We start from the raw sequence: 11,329 nt of genomic DNA, 5'->3' as shown, positions 1-11,329 counted from the left end.
CTTGGCCGGCTGGCTCTGAGGCTCACAGAGCCCGAACACACAATGACCAAAACAACAACAATTGGGAAAATTGACATGTACCTGAAAAGCAAATACACAAAAGAATGGAGACACGAATTAGAATTACAAAACAAATTAGAATGCTACCGGGCCCAGAATAGAAACATTACATTGGCTGAATACTTAAAAATCCAAAATATAAAAGAGAGACAAAATCTAACTAAATACAGGCTCACTGACCACAGCCTCGCCATTGAAAAAGGCCGCAACAGAAAATTCTGGGTTGCCAGAGAAGAGCGGCTGTGCAGCCAGTGTGACCTAGGGGAGGTCGAAACAGAGGCGCATTTCCTGCTGTCCTGCCCTAAATACACAAAAATCAGGGAGACATACTTTAAAATATTCAAAATGCAAATCCCTGAGTTCAACATGATCCCCGATTGCTGCAAACTCCCCGTCCTGCTGGGAGAGGAGGAGCGCACTGCCATCTTAGCAGCACAATATGTATCCACCTGCCACAGCCTGCGAGATAGTGTGTAGACACCAGCCTGTGGGACTCCATTTGCAAAACAAAATAAAAACAGTGATTTTTCTGATGTCATGACACAAATTTTGATACAAACAACAAATATGGTTTATATTCTACGTAATTTTATTTCAATGTGTTTGATATTTGTTCCACTGAATCTTGTATTGCAATGTTTTGTCTTGTTTGATAGAACATTTGTATCTGCTTTGGCAATATTGTGATAGATCATGCCATTAAAGCACCTTTGAATTGAATTGAAATGAATTGACAGACAGACAGACAGACACACACACACACACACACACACACACACAAACACAGAGCCAGCCAGCCCGCCAGCCAGCCAGCTCAGCGATGACATCACGAGCCTCTCTCAGCTGACTGCTATGACATCACAGAGCACGTACATTCCGTTGCTTGCCGTCTGTCAACCACTCAGTCACTGCCAGCCAGAGTGGCTGGCTGGCTGGATGGGGGGGCTGTTTGCTGCTTCTGCGTACCTTAGCAAGCTTATTTGGTTGACCGGCCTTCCTACTCCTCTGCCCACATGCCCACCTATGCCCGATCTGCTGTTCACCTGGATCACAGCTCCGCCCCAACAAGGCAGATCCTCCCAAAAATGGTACAAACTGATTCACGTTCCCCTCCACGGAAAACTTTAGCCCAAAATAAGGGACACATTCTGTAACAACATAATGGATGCCCACCCAACCTGTGACAAAACTGAGAAAAAAGAAAAACGCTCAGTCCTCCTGGGGGAGGGACACACAGCCACCCTGGCTGCCCAATATGTCAGCGCCTACCACAGCCTGAGGGACACAGTGACACATGAGCACCGGCTGTAATTATAATGTAAATACTCGTTTGTAATGCATGTCATTGTATTTCAAAAAAGGAATCTGGAAATAGTAAACCTATTTTCTTTATTTGTATGTATTAAAGATCACCTTTTATTACATTTTCTTTTTCTGTACTTCATTACATCTTATTGTGATTCATAATTCTATTATTTATTTTCTGTATGTATGTATGTTTGTATGTATGTATGTATGTATGTATGTATGTATGTATGTATGTATATATGGAAGGAAAGTTAGAAATTCTTTTCTCACACCTGTTTTTCTCTCTTGCATACTCCAGAAAGATAAGGTCAAGCTAGAAGGTCAGGAGGCCATAAGGTAGTTTGATTTCACTTTGTTATTTTAACGATGAGAACCTTGGAGACAATGTCAAACGGTATGACCTACGTGCCTGTTCCCTAAAACCATGTGTAGACCTATGAACTCTGTTCTATAATGATATATGTTCTGCTTAGTTAGCCTTTAAGATAACATAGTAATGACTTTCTAGCATGTATGAATGTATGTATGTATATATAAATATATATATATATATATATATATATATATATGTATATATACATATATATATATATATATATGTATATATACATATATACGTATATATATATGTATATATATATATATATATATATATATATACCCAAAACAATAAAGGAAAAATATTTGCCTGTTTTGTAGACTTTAGAAAGGCATTTGACTCAATCTGGCACAAAGGACTATTTTATAAACTTCTACAGAGTGGTGTAGGGGGTCAAGTTTATGACATCATTAAATCAATGTTTTCTGAAAACAAATGCAGAGTTCAAATTGGCAACTCAAGAACAGAGTTCTTCACTCAGGGGCGGGGAGTGAGACAGGGCTGCAACATCTACATCAATGAGTTGGCCACAGTGTTGGAGCAGTCTGACGCCCACGGCCTAACTCTCCATGACACAGAGATCAAGTTCCTGCTCTACGCAGACGACCTGGTGCTGCTGTCGCCCACAGAGCAGGGGCTTTAGCAGAACCTGGCGCTACTAGAGCAGTACTGTCAGAAATGGGCCCTGGCAGTCAATCTGGACAAGACCAGAGTTATGGTTTTCCAGAAAAAAGCCCGATCTGTTATATATATATGTATGTGTAGAACCGTATGGGAAATAAGTGGAGAAGTCGTGGAGATAAAGCAAATAGAACTTTAATCGAGCCGCTCGGAAGCTCCACGTCAGAAATAATTCCTTCAGTGAGACTTAATGTTTACAAACATGAGTACAACTTTATAGGAAAATGACGTAACATCTTATGGCCGTTCATCCAATCAGAAGATACATGTCCGGGTCCGTTTTATGATCTGTTCTCCCCTGAAGAGGTGATGGATCCAAAGCAGATGTCCGTCTTTGATGTGCACTAGGAAGATGCGATCCCACGGTCGTCATTTACCTAATGTCAATCGCTCGTTAACAGAAACAATTCCTGCCTATCTGGAGAAACGATTAAGTCATAAACAAATTCTCAGCAGACAGCTGTAGGCTATTTCGGCACTGTGTGATCTTTCATTACTGACAGGAGTTTCTAACAAATCGACCTTGTTGACCCTTTACTTGTCCTGCTAAATCGAATCTGCTCAGTCTGTATACAAAACTACTTCTAATGCTAGTATTAATATAAAACATTATATAATAATCACAACACACTTTCTTCAACTTCCTATACAGAGTCTTCAGTCGCTCAGAGATCTCTCTACCTCCTGCAGTCGGCTGCCATACGAATCGACGGTGCCCTGAAGAGTAGCAATAGACTCTCGCGTCTCAGATTGAAACGATTTAATGGAGCTCTGTATTTTGCTCACCGCTGCGACAAGAAAGGCCAGGTCTCCGCCACTCTCTGGTGAGGGATTGCCACCCCCTGTCAGGCCTGAATCTAACTCGGGTTGAGTTGCCTCTGTCGCTGGCCCCTTCTTGCTCTTTTGTTTAGACATGTTTTTAAAACAATAATACACTTATAATATACTGCAGCTTATTGCTTAAAATAAATAAAAGAAAATAACCTGTTTGCTGGAAAAAAAAATCTAAATATCGCAGGAGCTCTCTTCACACGTCTACACCGAAACCATGCTCAACAGCGCCCCATCTAGTCTAGTAATTTAAACGTCAGGAATGAGAAGTCCCATCTGTCCCATCATTTCTGGCAATGACATTCAGTGCTTCTATGTTTTTATATTTTGCAGGATTGGAACATCACCAAACAAAAATTCCAGCAAAGAGGTTTGGTGATTTGCGGAGGGCAGGTCGGTATCTTGATTCCAGACAGCTGCGATGTGTAAGACTGCTCTCTGTGCTTAAGGCAGATGTGCACAACAGAGCATGTTGGCCACTCTGGGCCTCTGGACGTCTGTGTGAGGTCCTGACTGTCCTGATTCTCTCCTCCTCATCTGCAGGAGCCAGGATCCCTTACTCTGGACATCCTAGTGGGGGACAAGCCAGCCTGAACACCTCCTTAGACATGGGTCAATTCTGTCCTAAAATTACACTCTTCAAGTTGAGTGATACCAGGAAATCCATCCCAGGTGACCTTCGAAGTTACAGTGCTTTTCCTGTGAGGGAAAGCAAAAACTCAGGATGAGTCTCTTTTTTTTAACATGTGTCATGCTGACAGATTCAGAGGAAACAGCTGTCACACAATCCTGGTCCTGGGAGGCTGTCTTGGGTTTCATCCAGTCATTCTCAATCCCCTGGTAAGGGGCAGTGTTGTTTAGTTATGGGTTTTCGGATAGTTACACTAATAGTTAACGATTTTTGATCCTAGTTGTATTTAGTTATAGTTATTGGATTTAAGTTAGTTATCTCGTTCTTTCTTGGTTTCTTAATAATTTTTCCGTCTTCTCGTTTCTGACCACTTTTTTAAACGCGTCTCCTCCTTCAGTTTTTCAAACATCACGATAAACACTTTTTGTACAATATCTGAGAATGTATGCTATTGCTCCAGGTCCAGATCCTCTTGAGGCCCCCAAGGACCCTAACATTTTTTACATCTAATAACTGCTGATAGCTTACTTTTAGCACCATACTTACAATTTAACACTAATAGTAAACCATAGATTATCTTTCTGAATATATATCTTTCCTTTGACCCACTGAGAGCCAAGTACTGCATGCTGTTTATGTTAGAACTTGTTTTCAGATGTTGAACATCTCATTTCTCCTTCCAGCATGCATTTAAGAGTAATATGAATGGAACATAGATAGAAAAGTGTGTATGAAGCTTCCAAAAATGCTATCTAGCTTGCTATCGGAGCTAAGGATCATGGGATACTGTAAAAAATTTTTTTTTGACATTTGACAGCCTATAACGCTTTACGGGTGGCAGATATAATGTTTGTCACTATAGAACACATATATGTAACCAGATGGGCTCTTTCCAAGCATGACCTTTGAAGAACCCAGTCTGGATGCATAGATGGTACATTTATTTATTTAACATGCCAGGCCTGAAAGGGGCCCAGCATGGAAGCACTCTACCTCAGCAGAGACTTATTGAACAGCACAAGTGGTCAGCCTTATATACATTGCAGGACATGTGGGTCTGTGGCCGGAGTCTGTCACTGGGGGTTTGCCAGAGTGTTATCTTGAGGTCAGATTTCTGACCCTTGTAATGTTCATGGTAGTCTTCCTTGGTAGAGGTGTGGGATTCAAAGAACAGATGTCTTCCTTTGATATACTAGGAAAGGTCCGATCCCACGGATCTTATTTAACAACTGTCAATCGTTCATTAACAAAAACAGTTCCTGCCTATCTGGAGAAAAGATTAAGTCCACAGACTTTTAACAAACATCTGTGGGCCCTCTCTCTCTGCAGTTTGATCTTTTCTATTATTGACAGGAATGTCTAGAGGGTATGCCCTGAACAACTTACAAAATGGTTGTTGCTACCATAATACATTTACTTTGCTTGTCTGCATATTATTATTAATATAAAACATAATACAGTTTATATAAAATATTAATAACGGCTCTTCAACCTTCAACTTCACCTCCGACCTTTCCTTTCAGGTCAAAGGTGATTTTTTGATTTTTGGCTTACAGCTTTCAAAAGTCATCACAGTCATCATACATGTCATAAAGTGCCAAATATGTTCTTCTGAATAAATGCTTGAACTTTGACCCTTCCTTTAGGCTGATGATTGCTACAGAACTCAGATAGTAACTCATATGAGGTCTGTTCACAAATGTCCTCCACTGTGACCATTGACCTCTACTTAAGATCAAAGTGAGAACTAACTCATAACTCCTTTCATAGTGCACTTAGGCTCATACTTACAATGGAGCACATATAGGAACCCATGTATGTACCTGAAAATGCCCTTTCTGATGACCTTTGACCTTCCTGTCAGCTCAAATTCAAAGTCCTCTCATAAATCCTTCCAGAAAAAAGCTATAAAGCTGCTTTGAAGCTACAATTATTTAAAAGGCATTTAACATGCTGAACTGCTTACATTCATTAGATACTATTTGAATTGGTCTTAAAACATCCTTTTTCTAATTTGTAGCAGTTCCTGTCCCCCTGTACATCTATTGAGCTTCTGCTCACAATTTCTTACCGGTGGCTTCACAAACACAGTTTAGTACTTGTCTCTGACTATCAGATTTTATATGAGGTAGAGAACTCCGAGACTAGTGCTAACCGAGGTCGGTGAAACTGAGTTTACATCTCTGGCCAGTGATCATCACACTATTTCTGCAAGTCCTGTAGTCTGAACTACATATGTAGCCTGCTTGTATCTGAAACGTTGTTGTACTTGAAATAACTCCACATTATAACACATATTTCACTCCCCACGTACTTCTTTGTACCGAGATTATTTTAAACAGGATTGACCCACCAGCAGCTGGTGCTGTGAAGACAGTCCTCCCTCCACACTCTGATCTACAGTGCACCACCATTCAATATAGTATAGATATAGATATCCATTTTCATTTTATTTTGTAGATTAGACAGAGAAGGGAAAGAAATGTAATGATTGTATGTTGATGCTTTCATCTTCGCCAGAGAAGGACTGGTGCTTCTATTTCTAGTGCTTTCACAAAAGGCCCTCTCTTCCTGGCCTGCTCTGCTCAGGCCTGACCGACGCGTGACAGGACACTTTCGCTGGAGTTCGCTTCACGTCGGTTGTACATCTTGATCATGAGCTTCTGCTGCACCTTGATCTGCTCACGGTGCACCTCCTGCTCTGCATCCTTGTGGACCTGGTCGATTGTCTTAGGACCCTGGTCACCCCTCCTGGGCACCCAGTTATCCTGAAGAAGAGGAGAAAGAGTCAGTGACCATGGTAGAGAGAGAGAACGAGAGGCAGACAGGGATTGGGGGGCTGGGAAGCTGAAAGCAAGGAAGGTTTCTATTCTCCCAACACTCATGACTTACTCTTCTCAGGTCCAAGACGTCCTGCAGCATGAAGCGGATTCAAGAGGAGGTCTTCCTTTCTTTGATGATCTGCTCCATCTGGCTGAAGTACTGGTCCATGCGGGGCTGGTGAAAAGGTCGATTAGAAAACTGAGCAGACAGCAGGTACAAAAGTAACTTTATACCACCAAGTGAAGCAGCATTCCTTCAAGAAGGCGTCTGCAGATGCTCAGAAACACTTATTCAGACCACTGTCAATAGGCCTCATCACGTTGCTGGATGTTTAGCCAGGGCTCAGTCTGGCACGACGGCCGGAACTGCCTTACCTTGGCGGTTTCCAAGTCCAGGTCTTTGCCGATAGTGGAGAGGAGTAGGCACAGGCACTCCAGGGACTCTTCGTGATTCTTCAACAGCTTGACGATGCAATTGTGCATGGTGGTCTTTATCAGCATCTTCACCTTGAACAGCTCCCCAATGAACCTGATGTTGCCTAGTGAGCGCTGCTGGGCCTTGCACTTGGCCTCCTGCAGCTCGTCACGTAGACGCTGCCACTCCTCACCCTGCGCACACACGGCACTTAATTACATACTATCATAACAGAGGCATGATTCTACAAGCATTTTCAAGCACTGGAAATCAGTTTTTTTTTTTCAGACTTTTTCCAGACATCCAGACTAGCGTACAAACCCTGTTTATATTTAAAATAAATACTTGGGTTGTCAGTCGATTCAAATTACAATAAGTGTTACAGTCTTTAAGTGGTTGTGCCACACAGTTATACTTTAATAAATACTAGTCATTGATAATACAGTAGAACAATGCTGAATGGGAAAGGAGAAAAATATATAAATGAATATTAAATAAAAAACACTAAATCATTATAATTAACACTATACAAGCGCAGGGCTGCTCAGTTTGACTGATTTAATGTTAATTACTCTGGGTTCCTGAATACTCTGTGCAGACCCGTTCTTTACTTTTACTAAATATATGTATCAAATATGCCTAAGAAGCGTTTTAGCTGTCACGATCTCTACCTCACCTACAGTCTACAGTCTTTCATGTGCTTGAAAAACACACGCATTGTATAGCATTACAGGTGTAGTCAGATTGAGTGATTAAACACTTGTTTCTTTAGTTTTGATTGTGCTGTGGACGCCTTCAGAAAACAAAGTGCTTTGATCTTATTTATACCAATCATTTGAATGTTTTATGTTCATATTTAAATGTAAATACTACTTATGCTAGTTTTATTTGATTGTTTGCCTTTCATTATACCACAGCATTTAAAGAGCTATCGGCTGTTGTAGGTGGTTCAAAAACTCTGTGATTCTACTGTTAACCGTATATCACTATTATGACATTTTTGTTTTTTAAATCAGCTCGATTAAATAGAAAAAATGTTGATCGTCAATTCAATTAGTTGATTCATAGACCCGATTAATTGATTAATCGAGGCAGCCCTAAAAATACGTTCAAATGTTCCTACCACCAAGGATGCATCCAGCAACTTCTGCTTCTTCTCCAAGACCTCGTCTCCATCCTCCTCCGTCTCAAACTCCTTCTGGCAGCGGTTCAAAAGCAGAGAGCGGAAAGGCACCGTCTCTCCCGGCTTGTCAACGGCTGGGACTTTGAGCTACAGAAAGGGGAGCAGGAACAACATAAACCCTAAGCAAGATGGTGTGCTAGGCTGGCTTCCAGCTTTAATAGGTATCGGAGTGAAAACTCTTGATATGCGCATCACAAGACAGGCATCTGCTAGTCCATTCAAAACTGAACTCCCACAAATTACAATTCCAGAGCTAAACAAATCTGATCCATGTATTATTATTATTATTATTATTATTATTATTATTATTATTATTATTATTATTATTATTATTATTATTATTTATTTCCTAGCAGATGTCCTTGTCCAATATAAGAGCAATACAAAGAGCAATAATACAGAGCAGTTCAAGTCGTAATACATTTTACAAGTTCAAATTTACACAAATAGCATCTTCACAATCCTCTACCATTCCCTCCCTCCCTCTTTCACTTCACTCTCCCCGTCACCCTCCTTCTCTCACCCTCAGAAGGCACTGGCACATATTGGCGTATGAGGCGGAGAAGTTGGGTTCGGAGACGGCCTTCTCGAAGATGAGCTCCAATGACACCCTGGAGTCGCTGCTCCGTGTCGATGGTCAGCTCGTTCACTTGACGCATCCACGGCTGGAACATCTGTGGGGTCAGCTTGTTCAGAATACCACTCACCCTGCGGAAGAGCTCCTGTTGAAGGGGAAAGGGGGGAGGAGGGAAGGAAGGAAAAAGAGTTAGTTCTGCAAACCTCGGCCAAGTCCGTGTTTTTATTTGTTCTGGAGAGGTGGGTGCATGTGAGCGTACTCAGCCCCTCAGTTCATCTTCTCCATCAGTAGAGGTCAGTGGCCCAGACACCAATGCACTACAAATAGATCATCAGTGGGGCTCCAATTTTACCCACAATCCCCTTTACTAGACTAGCAAATTATTATTCCCACCCCCCCAAACATGAACCGTGTCCTCTGCTCCTACATACCTGGGTCTTAATGACCTCGGGGTCATCACCCACTGTGGGAGCCTTCTTAATTGTAGGCAGGTAACACACATACAGTCATCTAAATAACAATCGCAATTAGACAGCAGTTGACAAAAAGTACAAATGAGACAAATGTCCAAGATCAGCATTAAACAGATCCATCAGAACAATGCAGGTAACCATCTCAATCAGAAGGATTTATATATAAAAACATGAAAATAAAACTCTAGGGTCTCCTAGACAAGCAGGGGGCTGCATACCTTAGCCAGGACCACATCGCTAATGCGGAGTTTCTGCAGCCTGTCACAGATGAACTCTAAGTCCAGCAGGAACTGACGCTCATTTTTCTCCTTCTCATCAGGGACATAATTACACCTGCAACATAATTTGAAAGCAACAACATTTCCACAGGAGTCTTGGTTGTGCCGAGGATTACGAAATAATGAAAGCAATACATTTTAGACGTCGGCTCAAAATCCCTACCATTCGGCGTTGAAATGACCCAGGTTTATTTTGTATTTATACCATATCCAGTTCACCATATTCACATCCTCTCATACAGTAATCAATAAACGAGAATAATGGTTCAATTTGTAGCTACACACCTATGCTTAGGAGCAATTCACACGATCTTGTACTGGTGAAGAACATTATTATTCACAATATGTCATTTAAAAAAATGTAGGCTATACATACCCTGCTGCAATGAAAAGAAAAAGATAGATTAATGAAACGGCCTACCTGAATCTTGCGGAGTCTTCAAGACAAAACTTGAAGTTTGCAATCGCTGCCATGCTTTTGAATTCAATACAACCAAAAGGCTCTCGGGAACACTGAAATTACTCAGAGGTAAAATCAATCAACCGTACGACTCCGTCTCCAAACACACTATCAGCTCTAATTAGGCAATATCCACAGAGCAAACAGAATCGAATTCCAGCAACTGTTACGTATGCAACTGACAACAACTGACGTCATACCCAACACATATCAGAACAACATAATACAGTTCAGAAACGAGAGGCCACTCGACCCATCAGCTCGTTTGGTGTCCATTAATAACTAAATGATCCAAGGATCACATCCAGTCTATTTCTGAATGTTCCCAAATTGTGGCTTCAACCACATCGCTGGGGAGTCTGTTCCAGATTGTAATAACTCTCTGTGTGAACAAGTGTCTCCTGTTTTCTGTCTTGAATGGCTTGAAGCCCAATTTCCATTTGTGTCCAAACACACTGAATCGAGTCACTCAATCGGTTCGCATCGCCCCACAAAAGAATCAGTCCCTCAGCCAGGCTCACACTGCGCACTTTTACAACCCGACCCGAGTCTGAGAGGCGGGCAGCGTGGCTTTCCCTGGATGCTGTCTTTTGCTGGTGAAGAGTCGCACTACTGATCATTAAGGATCAACATTTGATCTGCATGGCTTATCACATCAGCGCCAACACAACAAGCAACGAGCAGCACAAGTGTCCCTCAGTCCAAGTCCACAACACACACGAGTGGCCTGTAACTCCCGATCAACAGCAGAGCTAGTAGGCTGGCACCCCCTCCTGTAAAATGAGCGGAACAACCCTATTCATCAATACAAGGCTGTAAGTCTAGAGAGAGGGCCTACCTTACATGTGTTTTCCTCTGGATTTTCAGGAAGCCAAGTCTTTGATGATGTCACCAAAACCCAGGTGGTGCTTTAAGGGCTTCAGAGTGAGCGCTCAGTCTGTCAGCCCCACTGTAGAGGCGCCCTGTTCTGCACAGGCCGGGTTACACACAGAGCGACCTGCACAGCCACGCAACTGGGAAAGTGACATATATGCGCAATGCAATGTCCACCTTCGGGCCACAGATTGCAGCTTCTTTCACGCAGTGACTGAAGCAAGGCGCTTGCAGTTTTGATATATCCCTTGAAATGAGACATTGCGTCTGTGAAATCCTCTTAGATCAGCGCAGTGTTTCCTCTGAAGCAACAGCACAGGATCGGGGTTCTTGAGATGAGAGCTGATGTCCGTCCTGT

At 42.1% G+C, this 11,329-nt stretch overlaps 1 non-coding gene across 1 annotated transcript; it reads right to left on the bottom strand.

Moving 5' to 3' along the window:
* Positions 1-9,150: 9,150 nt before the first annotated feature.
* Positions 9,151-9,227, bottom strand: LOC136724329 (small nucleolar RNA SNORD66). Its single transcript, XR_010807023.1, has one exon. It is a non-coding gene; the product is annotated as a small nucleolar RNA SNORD66 (small nucleolar RNA).
* Positions 9,228-11,329: the final 2,102 nt, after the last annotated feature.

This window comes from Amia ocellicauda, unplaced genomic scaffold, assembly GCF_036373705.1.
Source record: "Amia ocellicauda isolate fAmiCal2 unplaced genomic scaffold, fAmiCal2.hap1 HAP1_SCAFFOLD_181, whole genome shotgun sequence".
Lineage (NCBI taxonomy): Eukaryota > Metazoa > Chordata > Actinopteri > Amiiformes > Amiidae > Amia > Amia ocellicauda.
The sequence above is the reverse complement of the archived record's forward strand: the minus strand, read 5'-3'. Positions and strand labels throughout refer to the sequence as shown.